General features: G+C 41.3%; 1 protein-coding gene across 3 annotated transcripts in view; it reads right to left on the reverse strand.

Annotated features, from left to right (window-relative positions):
- LOC110492499 (poly(rC)-binding protein 4) overlaps positions 1-11,765 on the reverse strand; it is a 79,906-nt gene extending 68,141 nt beyond the window's left edge. Inside the window, exon 1 of one of the 3 annotated variants that reach the window (XM_036947494.1) lies at positions 11,421-11,765. The gene's annotated coding sequence lies outside the window, so the exon portion shown is untranslated. The remainder of the gene's footprint in view (positions 1-11,420) is intronic. The other 2 variants (XM_021566878.2, XM_021566879.2) reach the window with 2 other exon arrangements.
- Positions 11,766-16,251: the final 4,486 nt, after the last annotated feature.

Here is a 16,251-nt window from a genome sequence, read left to right on the forward strand (position 1 = left end):
CATGCCCAGACATATTCAGCATAATTGGAGGAATACGTACTTAAGCAACTGGGTCAAATCGAATGGGTCAAATGGGTCGAATGGGTCAAATCGAATGCGTATGTAAAACTGAGGCCAGTCTCTTTTAACCTTTTACTGCAGTGGGCTAAATCAGGGTCATACAGTGTCGAGGGATGGCAGGACAGCTGCTTTTATCTGTCACATCTTTGATAAGCACCAAGTAATCTTAAACAAATATACTTTGAAACAAAAGTATACAGCTCATACACATGGTTATGGGCTTAAAAAAAGAAGACACCCGTACCATGTCAGATATATAATTGAAATGTATTACATTTTGAGTTTGCATCCAAATATTACACTTCATATACATCACAGAAGATTGAAATATAACAAAATCGTTTGACATAGAATCACCAGATTTTTTGGCATTAAAATAAATACATAAATCAGGATTATTAATTATGAAAAATATGATTATATATAACTCAATTTTTTTTACCAGGTAAGTTGATAAGAACACATTCTCATTTAAAGCAACAATCTGGGGAATAGTTACAGGGGAGATGAATGAGCCAATTGGAAGCTGGGGATGATTAGGTGGCCATGATGGTATGAAGGTCAGATTGGGAATTTAGCCAGTTCACCAGGGTTAACACACCTACTCTTACGATAAGTGCCATGGGATCTTTAGTGACCACAGAGAGTCAGGACAACCGTTTAACATCTCATCCAAAAGACGGCACCCTACACAGGGCAATGTCCCCAATCACTGCCCTGGGGCATTGGGATATTTTTTTAAGACCCGAGGAAAGATTGCCTCCAACTGGCCCCCCAACACCACTTCTAACAGCATCTGGTCCCCCACCTAGGGACCAACCAGGACCAACCCTGCTTAGCTTCAACAGCAAGCCAGCAGTGGGATGCAGGATGGTATGCTGCTGGCAAATAACATTAATAACGTTCCACCCATGAGGCCACTATGTCATTTGACTGCAGGAAAGGGCTAGTAGTTATTTAAGTTTGCTCAGTATTACCAATATATTGTAAGCCCCTATGAAAACTGTGAAGCTTTTTCAACAAAGTGGAATATAAGTCTATACTCTAGAAATAAACACTCAGTCGAGTTCTAAACTTAAAAGCATTAAAGACATTCAGTTCACCCTCAAGGATGAAAACGTTACTTGAGCATGGCTGCTTTTGACTTTCTCTCCACAGAGGGGGGAGAGAGAGAGAAAGAGAGCGAGGAGAGAGAGAGAGAGAGACACGAGGCTGCAAAGAAACAAGAGGCTTGAAATTAAAGACCAGTGTTTGATCTCTCAGCGTCTCTGTCTCCTTCTCTGTCACTTAGACCCCTGTTTTATCTCTCAAAGTCTCTGTCACTTCTAACGGGAGGGGTCAAGCCTCGGCACAGGGGGGACTTCCTACTTCCATCCTTCCCTCTGTATCAGATCCAGCATTAATCTGGAACTGTGCCTGCCTGCCCAGCCAAACCCAGCCCCCTAGAGAGGGTTACAAGACCCCTGACTGTCTCCTACTTTAGCCAGTTTACTGCCGCAGAGAGGAGTCCAGCAACCCTGCCCTGGTACACTGCTGGCTGGCCACCTTAGCCATATGATCCTTAGCTCACTGTGTGCTCTTACTGAAGCAATATATTCAACATGTCATCTGAGTTCATTCTCAGGCAAGTGAAGTCAGTGAACATGTTCTCTGACTTCCTATCTATCGGCTGTCCCTGTAGAAGAACCCTTTGAAGAACGCCCTTTGGTTCCAGGTAGAACCCTTTCACAGAGGGTTCTACAATAAACCCAAAAGAGTCCTACCTGGAACCAAAAAGGGTTCTCCTATAGGGACAGCCAAAGAACCCTTTTGGAACCCTTTTTTCTAAGAGCGCAGGGAATCAACGAGGGGAAAGGATGCATTATGTCATGGCAACTGGTAGAGATATCAATCCATCTCCACTCTTTTGAAAGACATCATCTCCTTAGAAACACATCAGATGAGATGAAGCTGGAGAGGAGAGAGTGACACCCCTTTGACACTATCATTAGAAGGGTGTGTTTGAGCTTTATAAGTATTATTAATGAGTTGGGTTGACAACTGACGCCATAAAGTCAGTATGACACTATGTCATTACATAAAATGACAGTTGTCTCTGGTTGTCAGTCTGGTGCAGTCCTGTCAGCCCTCAATCCATGCTAGCTCATGCATGTGAAACGGATTTGTCATTTGCTGGCAATTAACTGTCTGGTTGACATTCACAATATCAAACGACTCCTGTGATCACGTGATGACGCCACTCGTAAGGTATTTGCTTTCAAGGCGTGTCCGATGTCAATATTAAGGAAACCATAGTTCCTCTCATTAAAGCACGAGAGAAGAGAACAACGGAAGGCAAACATCCAGATAGCTATTGATCATTAGAGAGGCCATGTTTCTGTGTTGTCAGCCCTTAGCTCTGAGTGGCTGCTTGTTCCAGACACACAGCAACACAGTGTCACAGGCTGCAATTATGCTGGCTTTGGTTGTAGTGGGGACAGCAGTGCCAGTGCAGATGATCTCTATACTGTAGTCATCTAGCATGCTTCAGTTCTGCTCTAATGCAATCTCATCTTTTGAGAATCAGAGATCACTTCGGATGGCTTAGAAAATAGAGTAATCCTTAACTGTTTTTTTTTTTTAAATGCTGATACAGACAGATTCTGTTTTGGGAAAACGGGTTCCTATCTACTAATCAGTAGTTCAACGCTAGCCTTCACTTCCAATGGCACATCTCCTATTAGAGGGCTTGTGTTTGCACCATACATCTTTCTGAATACACTTTGGCATCGTACTGAATACACTTTGGCAAGGTATTAACTCAAGCATTTATCCCACTGGACGAAGGCCATTCTCCATTTCTTCAAAATGACATTCCCCCTCTTCATCTGCTCTTTCATCCTTTCTTCCCTCCTCCCATCCTCCCATCCTCCGATCCAGAACATGAGTCAGAGAATCTGACATCTCACTGGAGAGCAGTCAGGAGAGGAGAGAGAAGAGAGAGAGAGATACAAAGAGAACGAGAACAAGAGAGAGACAAAGAGAACGAGAGAGAGACAAAGAGAACGAGAGAAAGAGAAGGAGAGAGACAAAGAGAACGTGAGAAAGAGAGTGAGACAGAGAGATATATAGAGCGAGCGAGACAGAGGGGAGGAGACACAGAGACAGGGAGAGACACACAGAAAAAAGGAAGTCAAGAAAAGGAGAAGCTTGAACTGTGAAGTATGACTAGATTAACTGATCTTAAGATGGATTTTCAGTGCGGACGGACTTTTCCAGCACAGTAGACCTAGAACATATGCTTCAGAACTTTGATTTCATTTGAGAGATAGCTTTCAGTGCTTTCAGTGTATATGTTGTTCTGAAATCTAACACAACAATTTGCCCAGAGAGGCCCAAAACAGTCAGCGAGAGACCAACTTACTTTGTAAAAGGACAAACAATACTAAAATACCTTCACATTAAATAGAATGGAATGGCATTTGGCGCCACATACTGTACATTCTAAACCTCTGCCCTCATTCAAAGTAACCTTGCATCCGATTGACAATGGCATTACACCCCTCATTGGTAAAACACACTTTTCCTCAGTTTACCAAACAAGTCTGAGAATGGCATACGTACACCAAAAAACACCATTTGCGGTGAGATGAAACACAACGGGTTATTATTAGATAAGCTTCAAAACAAACGGAGCACAAATCCAAAAATAGTGCAGTCCATGTTAAATATTTCAGGCGCTCAGCAGCTGAGGATGGGGGAGGGATAACAATCTCCACCCCATCCGCTGATGCAAAAACACACGCTGATGCAGATGGCCGGTTGAAAGAGAAACCTTCACTGCCTTGTAGACTGTCTCCACAGAGCAAAGCGGATTACTGCCACTAAGACCCATGCCCTTCGTATATACACACTACTCTATCCTCATCACTTACTTTTGAAGTGCTGTGGTGTGTATTGTAGCAGTTCAGCCCCCTCACTGTGGGCCTATGCACTGCTTGTAAATCTGTCTACATAATAGTGTCTGCTGACTGATTTAAAATGGCAAAATACTGCCCTGTATAAACCATCCTCATGGTATTGGAATTTAATCATTAAGTTGGAATTTAATTCAACTTAAGAGGCAGTAGCAGTAGTAGTATTAGCAGTAGCAGTAGTAGTAGTAGCAGTAGTAGTAGTAGCAGTAGTAGTAGTAGTAGCAGTAGCAGTAGTAGTAGTAACAGTAGTAGTAGTAGTAGCAGTAGCAGTAGTAGTAGCAGTAGTAGTAGCAGTAGTAGTAGTAGCAGTAGTAGTAGCAGTAGTAGTAGTAGTAGTAGTAGTAGTAGTAGTAGCAGTAGCAGTAGTAGTAGTAGTAGTAGTAGCAGTAGTAGTAGTAGAAGTAGTAGTAGTAGTAGCAGTAGCAGTAGTAGTAGTAACAGTAGTAGTAGTAGTAGTAGCAGTAGCAGTAGTAGTAGTAGCAGTAGCAGTAGTAGTAGTAGTAGTAGTAGCAGTAGTAGTAGTAGAAGTAGTAGTAGTAGTAGCAGTAGTAGAAGTAGTAGTAGTAGTAGTAGTAGTAGCAGTAGTAGTAGTAGCAGCAGTAGTAGTAGTAGAAGTAGTAGTAGTAGCAGCAGTAGTAGTAGTAGCAGCAGCAGCATCAGCAGTAGCATCAGTAGCAGCAGCAGTAGTAGTATTAGCAGCAGTAGTAGTAGTAGAAGCAGCAGTAGTAGTATTAGCGGCAGTAGTAATAGTAGCAGCAGCAGTAGACGACCATGGCCGTAATCTCACCGAGAGTGTCTCATGATGAGTTGGATATGCAAAAAACACATTTCCAATTCACACGTGCGTATAATAAATATTTCTACATGTGGGAAATAGGACAAATATACGCACCCACGTAATTATTATTATTACAAGTAGTATTAGTAAAACAATCTGTGATTTATTTAACCAAAGAACTACTCTGTAAATACCGCAGAGCAGGTTAGATTGGATTGAGCCCTTAGTGCATCTACAGAGGAGTGATGGGGTTTGGCTGTGAAGGGTGAGGAGCCTAGCAGAGACACATTAAATACAGGAAAGTGTTGTCATGGGAAACTCCCATCGGCTATGTCAGCTATTCGGGTTCATACCTGGGATAGTGAAGGGAGCAAGACTATCACGTTGCATTTCGCAAAGAGTAACTCCTCATAGCCAAACAAGATGGTCTAAAAATTGAGTTGCCTTTATTGTGCACTGCTCAAGCCTTATGACAAACGGTTCACGTATCAATCCATTGCAAATCGGTAGTATTTCATAGTGGAGCTCTAAAAACAAGGCTCACACATCTTGTCAAAATATGTGCTAAAGAAAGCAGTACTTGCAACACAAAATCTATTTCCATTGAAGATGCCAAGTATGTGGGAGGAATTGGAGTTGTCGTGTCTTTACTATCATTAACTGAAGACTGATAGTTATTATCAAAGATTCCCTGTAATTATTATTACGCGATTAGACTGATTAATCATGTAACCGTAATTACTAGGAAGTCGGGGCACCAAGGAAAAATATTCAGATTACAAAGTTATAATTTCCTAAAATAACTTTTCAGATATTTTATCTGATCAATTAGTCTTCGAATTAATGAATTATTTACTTTACCTCACGTTAGTCTCATTCCAAACGTCATAAATTGTTGGTTATCTGCACGAACCCAGTCTTCACTATGAGTCATCCATACATCAATTGTCTTAAATAATGTATTTATTACTAACTAAGTAATTCACAGAAATGCATAAACAAACAAACAAGGTAAATGTGGTTACATGAAATGAGAATGTGCCCTAGTGGGCTAAACCGGTATGGCGGCATCGGGGTCGACTAAGAAGTCACTACAAAGTGATAATTATAACAATTTAAATGCTAATCCTTTGCACATGAAAGCTCACTCATTCGGGAACAATTGCAATCAATATATATATTTACGCTCTGTGTGTCGTCTTGATCGCTGGTGAAAAGTTTTTTTATTTTTTATTATTATTTATTTTTTTATTTTTTTATTTATTTTGTATAATTGTCCGTCTCTCTCCCTCTCTCTCTCTGTCGTGGTTAGAGGGGATAGTTCAGAGTGACATTCGTTATATTATGGATGTTTCGGCGGTTGTCGTTCTTCGCGTTCAATGATACCGAATTCCTAGCTGCAGACTAGTAATTAATATCAAAGACTTGTTCTTATTCGGTCGGTATCAATAGTCTAAGAGTTTAATCACGTGGTATGGTTAAAAGATTCAGCAATGGTCTACAACCTTTGTCCTCCTATGGAGAAAAACATGGTCTGCAACCTTTAGCCATCTCGTAATTGAGGTAAGCTCGGTCTGCTGATCGAAAACCCGAGTGGGGGTTTTATTCGGAAGGGCCGAAAAAGGGCTGTCCCAGGAGGCCTGACCCTAACTGGGCTCAGGGGCGGTCCTCTGATTTAGTTCAAATCAAAAGGGAATTGTATTTTTCTTCATTAAACAGTCCAAAATCATATTACACAATTATACAAACAGTATCATACTCACTCATTCATCTTATAAAACAATTAGATGTAAATCTCATATCTGAGGCTATTATATAAACAGCATTATGGCAATGTGGCCACACCGTCTCCCATGAGCTTCCCCAAGTTGTGACAGACGGACCAGTTCGTAGCTGGATTCTTCACCGATCTTTTATACTTTCTCCGGAACATGAAATTTGTTCGTACCTCAAGTTCTGTGAGGTGGAAGGATTTCCTTTGTCCTCTGTGAAAATGTACTCTCTCTCTGTGTGTCCATGAGGAGATCCTCAGGAATTTACGACGTTTCTCTGACCACAGCAACCTAGTTGAAGGAGGAAAGGGGGAGGCAGGGAGAGGGGGATGGGGCTTGCTATACCCAAAGAGGCCAACGTCATGACAGAGTCTACACCTAGTGTACAAAACATTAAGAACACCTTCCTAATATTGTGTTCCACACTAACAAACACAGGTTAATGGACTTACTGTAAATATGGGTTAATTGCTACAAGGGTTTTTGCCTCAAATACACAGAGAAAAAAATATGTGTAATATGAAAACCCCTGTGACAACAAATAATACAAGACTGAACATAACTGACTGTAACTATTAATGTTCTGCTGTCACGTCAACAGGTTCGAACCTTTATATTTTAATACAAGTCAACAGTCTGGACATAATGAGGGATAGAACAATAAAAAACAATTGATTATAAACGGGGTGGTTCGCGCCCTGAATGCAGATTGGCTGACAGCTCTGGTATATCAGACCGTATACCACGGGTATGACAAAACATTTATTTTTACTGCTCTAATTACGTTGGTAACCAGTTTATAATAGCAATAAGGCACCTCAGGGGTTTATGGTATATGGCCAATATACCACCGCTAAGGGCTGTATCCAGGCAGTCCGCATTGTGTCGTGCAAAAAGAACAGTCCTTAGCCGTGGTATATTGGCATATACCACACCCCTTCGTGTCTTAATGCTTAAATTGAATCTTTGAATAAAATCTGTATGACTCAGTTTAGCTTGTATCCCTTTCACCTAATGAGCCTGCATCCTTAAAAACAAATCCCCTCAAGACCTACATATTCCTTCTCCTCCTTTTCTGAAACACTATTAAAGAGATTCTCTGGAAGAAAACAGTCTCTTTCAAACTAGGGATTTTGTGTCTTATTGAGGTAAAACAGTAATTCTTCGCAAAGATTATCCATGTATGAACTACACATTGACACATCCAGCCCAAAGCGGGAGGTTTAAAAAGTACTTTCTTAGTCACCAAAGCACCGGAGCATGTCTTTAACCAGTCACCATACAGATGGCCATGGTCTGCAGCTTACGATAATTAAGCAGAGCTACTGTCTACTGTACTGTATAGCATTACAGAGACCTTGATGACTTCATTCCCATTTACTGGGACAGTACTTTTTCTCCCTGACGGTGCAGGCAGGGCCTGATTGTAAATGAGGAAGGGTGTTAGCAATTCCCAGCCTTTGGAGAAGCATGTGTCAGGCCTAGAGTCTGTTATTTATGAGTCCTCTCAGCCCTCAGCCCTTCCTCTGCTGCTGCTGCAGAGATGCTGCTTGGGATTCATTATTGAAGAGGCCCTTCCACTCCTTATTAGATCTTTGATTTTTGGAGTGCATTAAGGAATTACATTCAGACTGAGAGCGTCAGCCATGCCTGATGGTCTCTCTCCCTCCCTCTCTCTCTCCTGTCTCTCTCTCTTTCAGAAACAGACAGACAGACATACAGGCACAGAAAACATTATCCTTCTCTCTGTCTTTCTCTCTCTCTCCCTCCCACTCACAAACAAACACACACACGCATGCACATACACAGACACACACACACAGTTCTGTCCTTTATTGATCCTCACGATCTGCCAGGGAGAGTCTGGCTCACGTATCTCTATGGGGGTATTCTATCCTATCCTCATATTCCCTCAATGAACAAACATCCCTGGCAGAGAATGATTTAAATCAGGAGCTAATACTGTGTTTTCTATGTTGGCACACTATATAAGCATGCACTAATACAAGGTCACTCTCAAAAATGAGGATCTAAACCTCAAGAGATCTCCTGGTACAATTAGATCATGTTAAAAACTCAGCTTGCAGAAAGATGAGATAAAATAGATAGAGAAAGGTAATCCATATGACTGATATAGGATCATTGATATGCATGATTTATGTCTCTCATCATACAGGTTTCCAGCAGTGTAGGATTTACCAAGCTGAAAACAGACACAAAAACAGAATACAGGAAGCTCTGTTCATCTCCAATTGCACCAGGGAGTGTTGGTTTGTACCAAGCTTTCTCTAATCAGACGATCCACATGTGGATGTTATTTCATTGACCTTATTGTCCTGGAAAGTCCATGGTGATTGATCCACTGAAATCCAATGGTGCCTTTTGTGCTATGATTGGCCTAACTTACTAGGTGTGGACGTCCTTGATAAATCTGGTAAACACACACAGAATGTCATAGAAAAATAAATCATCAACATTTTAGAGGACTTTGAACAGTATTAAATATCCTGTTTGGGCGAAGGCTTCAGTATGAATGAGATCCAGACCTCTAATGCCAACGTCAAGCTGAATGTTGATATTGGTAGCAGCATTGCCACATTTTAACCAAGGCCAGATTATAAATGTAAGTGAATGCTCAAATATCACTAAAACATTTTCAAATCTATCGAGGGATTTTGTACATGCCTGACTGTAACTGTTCACTGTAATGCTTCTGCTGGATTACAATTCTCCTAAATGGAAAAAGGTTGAAGAAGGTTGAGAAATTGTGAGCCTACAGCGCAATGAAACAAATGATGGTTGACACACACACACACACACACACACACACACACACACACACACACACACACACACACAATGCAATGTAACAATACTGTCCTGTGTATTTCAGAGAATCCACTACATCAGAATTGCTCATTAAAATAAATACTTGGTATAAAACAATTGCATGAGTCAAATGATAAGTGTTTTTGGTAGCTTGTTCTGTACACAATAACCCTGTTTGTTACCCTTAGTTGTACCTAGTTAGGCTATACAAAAAACTCTTGCAATTCTCTCTCTGCTTAGGAGAATGCCAAGAGTGTGCAAAGCTGTCATCAAGGTAAAGGGTGGCGACTTTGAAGAATCTCAAATATAACATCTATTTTGATTTGTTTAACACTTTTTTGGTTACTACATGATTCCATGTAATTTCATAGTTTTGATGTCTTCACTATTATTCACTATTATTTGATTTCTTCACACTTCACTGTTATTCACATTCATTCTACAATGTAGAAAATAGTCAAACTAAAGAAAACCCATAGAATGAGTAGGTGAGTCCAAACATTTGACAGGTACTGTATAAACGTAACATGCAAACATATCAATGATTTTACTGAGTTACAGTTCATGTAAGTAAATCAGTCAATTTAAATAAATTAATTAGGCCCTAATCTATGGATTTTACATGACTGGGAACGGGCACAGCTATGAGTGGCCTGGAAAGGCTTAGGCCCACCCACTTGGAAACAAGGCCCACCCACTGGGGAGCCAGGCCCAGCCAATCAGAATTTAGTTTTTTATTACAGACAGAAATACTCCTCAGTTCCATCAGCTGTCCAGGTGGTTGGTCTCAGACGATCCCGCAGGTGAAGAAGTCAGATGTGGAGGTTCTGGGCTGGTGTGTTTATACGTGGTCTACTGTTGTGAGGCCGGTTCGACATACTAACAAATTCTCTAAAACAACGTTGGAGGCGGCTTATAGTAGATCAATTAACATTCAATTCTCTGGCACCAGCTCTGGTGGACATTCCTGCAGTCAGCATGCCAATTGCAAGCTTCCTCAAAACTTGTGGCATTTTATTGTGTGACAAAACTGCACATTTTAGATTGGCCTTTTATTGTCCGCAGCACAAGATGCACCTGTGTAATGATCATGCTGTTTAATCAGCTTCTTGATATGCCACACCTGTCAGGTGGATGGATTATCTTGGCAAAGGAGAAATGCTCACTAACAGGGATGTAAACAAATTTGTCCACTAAATTTGAGAGAAATAATATTTTTGTGCATATGTCCAAATTTATGGGATCTTTCATTTCACCTCATGAAACATAGGATGAACACTTTACATGTTGCGTTTATCTTTTTGTTCAGTATAGAAATACATATGTGCCAAAATCAAATTCTGATGGTGGAATCTGAAGTAGAGTTTTTCTTGGCGCACTTCACTATACATTTGGGTCAACTCATTATTCTTTCAGTCCAGCCAGAGACCTATCTTTGTGTAGCTAGAACTGGCCTAGGCAGCTGGGTCATCTTTCATTATCATAAAGACATCTATTAACAAGGGGCCAATTGTCTCCTCAATCCCAATAAACTAGCCTACTGTTGTTCATTGAACGCATCTGTCGGGATTGCAGCATATGTCGTGGAGTTCAGGCCAAAAGCAGTGTCTTTACATAGCAACAACCATTTCAGGTTTCTTTGAATACTGTGTGTATGCAACACATTTTTATCGTAGAAACAATTAAACAAAGGTGTAATTGTAATGTCTAAAAATGCCTCGACCACATTTATGCTAGACTATAAAAATGTAATAATAAATACCATGATAGTCAGACAAAGAAAGGTGTTCTGTCATTTATTTAATATATTATGTGGTAAACATAGGCATAGGCTACATGAATGGTCCAATATACAACTCAAGGGAGTTTTCTATCACTAATTGAAATGGTTCAGCATTTGAGAATAGGAAGAAGACACAGCAATACATTACATGAGAGGTGTTTGAAGTTGAACAAATCACTGCACATTCACCAGAAAAATAACAAGTGACCGCTTGAATCAATAATACAAAAGTCGTATCTTACCTGATAACATGCAGGGTCGTCAAGATTTCCTCTAAAGTATCCCCATGAATCTTTAAAAACCGAGTTTTGCATCCACATTAGATTCCACAGTGTGCTGATACGGATTCTCCTCCCTGTATCACGCTGAAAGAATAAAACAGGACTGAGTACAAGGCGCCTGTGCGTGGAGAGTGGGACGGCTCGATGGTGCGTGATGCATGCGGCTCAAAACGAATGACAGACTACCCTTCCGGACCGCTATGCTTACCAAGGTGAACGTTTCAGTGAGTACCCTACAGTGCACTCTGGGTAAAAGACTCTGCCCAACTATCTAACCACTTCTGACTCCGCTGGTGATCTGTTCCCCCGAGCCTGTGTGATGGCTATCCCATGGGACCCCTGCATAAATTCGGGGACATCTCACGCTTCCCGCTGTGCGTCGCTTGACCAATCAGGCTTTTCGATTGATGGGACCCTAATAGTCTCGCATGTTGAATAGGATGGCTTTTAAAATGTACTTCGTCATAAATGACAATAACTGTCACCTTTGAATAGCTTCATATAGCTCCTGGGAAGTAATGATTCATACTGTATGGAAATTGGGACCAGTGCCCATCAGTTCACAAGGCTTACTTGATGGCTTGCATTCTGTTGATGTAAAAAAGCTTTGGCGAAGTTAAAAATAGTAAAAGGGTTGTGGAGGTTTGTTGTGTGCGGTCCAGAATTATGGCTGTGCTATCATACTATTTGCCCTCATATACTGCCATCTAGTGAATGTCTTAGCTATTGTTTTGAAAAATGTCTACGCAAATTGCACTGTAACTTTTTATTCTGCTAGAACAATAACATTTCATTGCACATTCTTAATTTGCTATGGATCAAGTTAGAGAGTTACTATATGATATGGACTTAAATGATGTTGGTGAATGATGTTTAACTCTGTGGTAATGTGATTTCATATCAAATAAAATTGTATTGGTCGTGTACATATATTTTGCAGATATTATCTATCGCAGGTCCAGCTAAATGCTTATGTTTCTTGCTCCAACAGTGAAACATACCTAGCAAGTAACGTTAGCAATACGAAGCAATACACACAAATCCCAAAAATAAAATTAAGAAATTAAGAAATATCAGAACAAGCAACATCAGAGTCCAAAATAAATAAATACATAAATATATATTCAAGGGTTTTAATTTTTCAACCATTTTCTACATTGTAGTATAATAGTGAATAAATCAAAACTATGAAATAACACAAATGGAATCATGTAGTAACCAAAAAAGTGTTTAAAAAATCAAAATATATTTCATATCTGTCACGACTTCCGCCGAAGTCGTCCCCCCTCCTTTTTTGGGCGGCATTCAGAGGTCGACGTCACCGGCCATCTAGCCATCGCCGCTCCATTTTTCATTGTTCCATTTGTTTTATCTTGTTCCCCGCACACCTGGTGTACATTCCCTAATCAACTGCATATACTGTATATATATATATTCCTCTGTTCCCCCCATGTCTTTGTGTGGCATTGTTTTGTTACGTGTTTTGTATTGACGCACCTAGCTGGTTTTGCCCCGGGTACTATGTTTCAACCCGGAGTATGTTTAATTGTTAAACATTTCTTGCTTATTGATGACTTTGTCATGCTTTGCACTTTTGGCTGTGGCTGGAGTTTTTTTTGACACTGTTGCGTCCGTCTGTTTGCTTCTGCCGAATAAAGTGTGCGCCTGATCACAACTCTCTGCTCTCCTGCACCTGACTTCAACACCAGTAGCGCATACGCTGACAATATCTGAGATTCTTCAAAGTAGCCACCCTTTGCCTTGATGCCAGCATTGCACACTCTTGGCATTCTCTCAATCAGCTTCACCTGGAATGCATTTCCAACAGTCTTGAAGGAGTTCCCACTTATGCTGAGAACTTGTTGGTTGGTTTTCCTTTTCCTGGTTTTCCTTCACTCGTCTAACTCATCCCAAACCATCTCAATTGGGTTGAGGTCGGGTGATTGTGGAGGCAAAGGTCATCTGATACAGCACTTCATTACGCTCCTTGTTCGTCAAATAGCCCTAACACAGCCTGGAGGTGTGTTGGTCATTGTCTTGTTGAAAAACAAATGATAGTCCCACTAAGCATAAACCAGATGGGATGGCGTATCATTGCAGAATGCTGTGGTAGTCATGCTGGTTAAGTGTGCCTTGAATTCTAAATAAATTACAGACAGTGTCATCAGCAAAGCACCATCAAAAATCTCACATTTGGACTCGTCAGACAAAAGGACAGATTTCCACCAGTCTAGTCCGTTGCTCCTGTTTCTTGGCCCAAGCAAGTCTTTTCTTCGTATTGGTGTCCTTTAGTAGTGGTTTCTTTGCAGCAATTCAACCACAAAGGCCTGATTCAAGCAGTCACCTCTGTACAGTTGATGTTTAGATGTGTCTCTACTTGAACTCTGCAAAGCATTTATTTGGGCTGCAATTTCTGAGGCTGGAAACTCTAATGAACTTGTCCTCTGCAGCAGAGGTAAGTCTTTTTTATTTTTTATTTCACCTTTATTTAACCAGGTAGGCTTGTTGAGAACACCTTTATTTAACCAGGTAGGCTTGTTGAGAGAGAGTACTCATTTACAACTGCGACCTGGCCAAGATAAAGCGAAGCAGTGAGACACAAACAGCACAGAGTTACACATGGAATAAACAAACGTATAGTCAATAATACAATAGAAAAATACTATATACAGTGTGTGCAAATGAGGTAAGATAAGGGAGGTAAGGCAATAAATAGTCCATTGTGGCAAAATAATTACAGTATAGCAATTAAACACTGGGATGATAGATGTGCAGAAGATGAGTGTTTCAAGTAGAGATACTGGGGTGCAAAGGAGCAAAATAAATAACAGTATGGGGATGAGGGAGTTGGATGGGCTATTTACAGATATGGGCTATGTACAGGTGCAGTGATCTGTGAGCTGCTCTGACAGCTGGCGCTTAAAGCTAGTGAGGGAGATATTAGTCTCCAGCGTCAGTGATTTTTGCAGTTCATTCCAGTCATTGGCAGCAGAGAACTGGAAGGAAAGGTGGCCGAAAGAGGAATTGGCTTTGGGGGTGACCAGTGAAATATACCTGCTGGAGCGCGTGCTACCGGTCGGTGCTGCTATGGTGACCAGTGAGCTGAGATAAGGCGGGGCTTTACCTAGCAAAGACTTATAGATGGCCTGGAGCCAGTGGGTTCGCAACGAATATGAAGCGAGGGCCAGCCAACGAGAGCATACAGGTCGCAGTGGTGGGTAGTATATGGGGCTTTGGTGACAAAATGGATGGCACTGTGATCGACTGCATCCAATTTGCTGAGTAGAGTGTTGGAGGCTATTTTGAAAATGACATCGCCGAAGTCAAGGATTGGTAGGATAGTCAGTTTTACGAGGGTATGTTAGGCAGCATGAGTGAAGGATGCTTTGTTGCGAAATAGGATGCCGATTCTAGATTGAATTTTGGATTGGAGATGCTTAATGTGAGTCTGGAAGGAGAGCTTACAGTCTAACCAGAGAACCTAGGTATTTGTAGTTGTCCACATATTCTAAGTCAGAACCGTCCAGAGTAATGATGCTGGACGGGCGGGCGGGCAGGTGTGAGCAGCGATTGGTTGAAGAGCATGCATTTATTTTACTTGCATTTAAGAGCAGTTGCAGCCCACGGAAGGAGAGTTGTATGGCATTGAAGCTCGTCTTGAGGTTAGTTAACAAAGTGTCTAAAGAAGGGCCAGAAGTATACATAATGGTGTCGTCTGCGTAGAGGTGGATCAGAGACTCACCAGCAGCAAGAGCGACCTCATTGATGTCAAATCAAATCAAATCAAATCAAATCAAATTTTATTTGTCACATACACATGGTTAGCAGATGTTAATGCGAGTGTAGCGAAATGCTTGTGCTTCTAGTTCCGACAATGCAGTAATAACAAGTAATCTAACTAACAATTCCAAAACTACTCTCTTATACACAGTGTAAGGGGATAAAGAATATGTACATAAGGATATATGAATGAGTGATGGTACAGAGCAGAATAGGCAAGATACAGTAGATGGTATTGAGTACAGTATATACATATGAGATGAGTATGTAAACAAAGTGGCATAGTTTAAAGTGGCTAGTGATACATGTATTACATAAGAATACAGTCGATGATATAGAGTACAGTATATACGTATGCATATGAGATGAATAATGTAGGGTATGTAAACATTATATTGGGTAGCATTGTTTAAAGTGGCTAGTGAAATATTTACATCATTTCCCATCAATTCCCATTGTTAAAGTGGCTGGAGTTGAGTCAGTGTCAGTGTGTTGGCAGCAGCCACTCAATGTTAGTGGTGGCTGTTTAACAGTCTGATGGCCTTGAGATAGAAGCTGTTTTTCAGTCTCTCGGTCCCAGCTTTGATGCACCTGTACTGACCTCGCCTTCTGGATGATAGCGGGGTGAACAGGCAGTGGCTCGGGTGGTTGATGTCCTTGATGATCTTTATGGCCTTCCTGTGACATCGGGTGGTGTAGGTGTCCTGGAGGGCAGGTAGTTTGCCCCCGGTGATGCGTTGTGCAGACCTCACTACCCTCTGGAGAGCCTTACGGTTGAGGGCGGAGCAGTTGCCGTACCAGGCGGTGATACAGCCCGACAGGATGCTCTCGATTGTGCATCTGTAGAAGTTTGTGAGTGCTTTTGGTGACAAGCCGAATTTCTTCAGCCTCCTGAGGTTGAAGAGGCGCTGCTGCGCCTTCTTCACAATGCTGTCTGTGTGAGTGGACCAATTCAGTTTGTCTGTGATGTGTATGCCGAGGAACTTAAAACTTGCTACCCTCTCCACTACTG

The sequence above is a fragment of the Oncorhynchus mykiss genome, chromosome 16, assembly GCF_013265735.2.
Source record: "Oncorhynchus mykiss isolate Arlee chromosome 16, USDA_OmykA_1.1, whole genome shotgun sequence".
Taxonomy (NCBI): domain Eukaryota; kingdom Metazoa; phylum Chordata; class Actinopteri; order Salmoniformes; family Salmonidae; genus Oncorhynchus; species Oncorhynchus mykiss.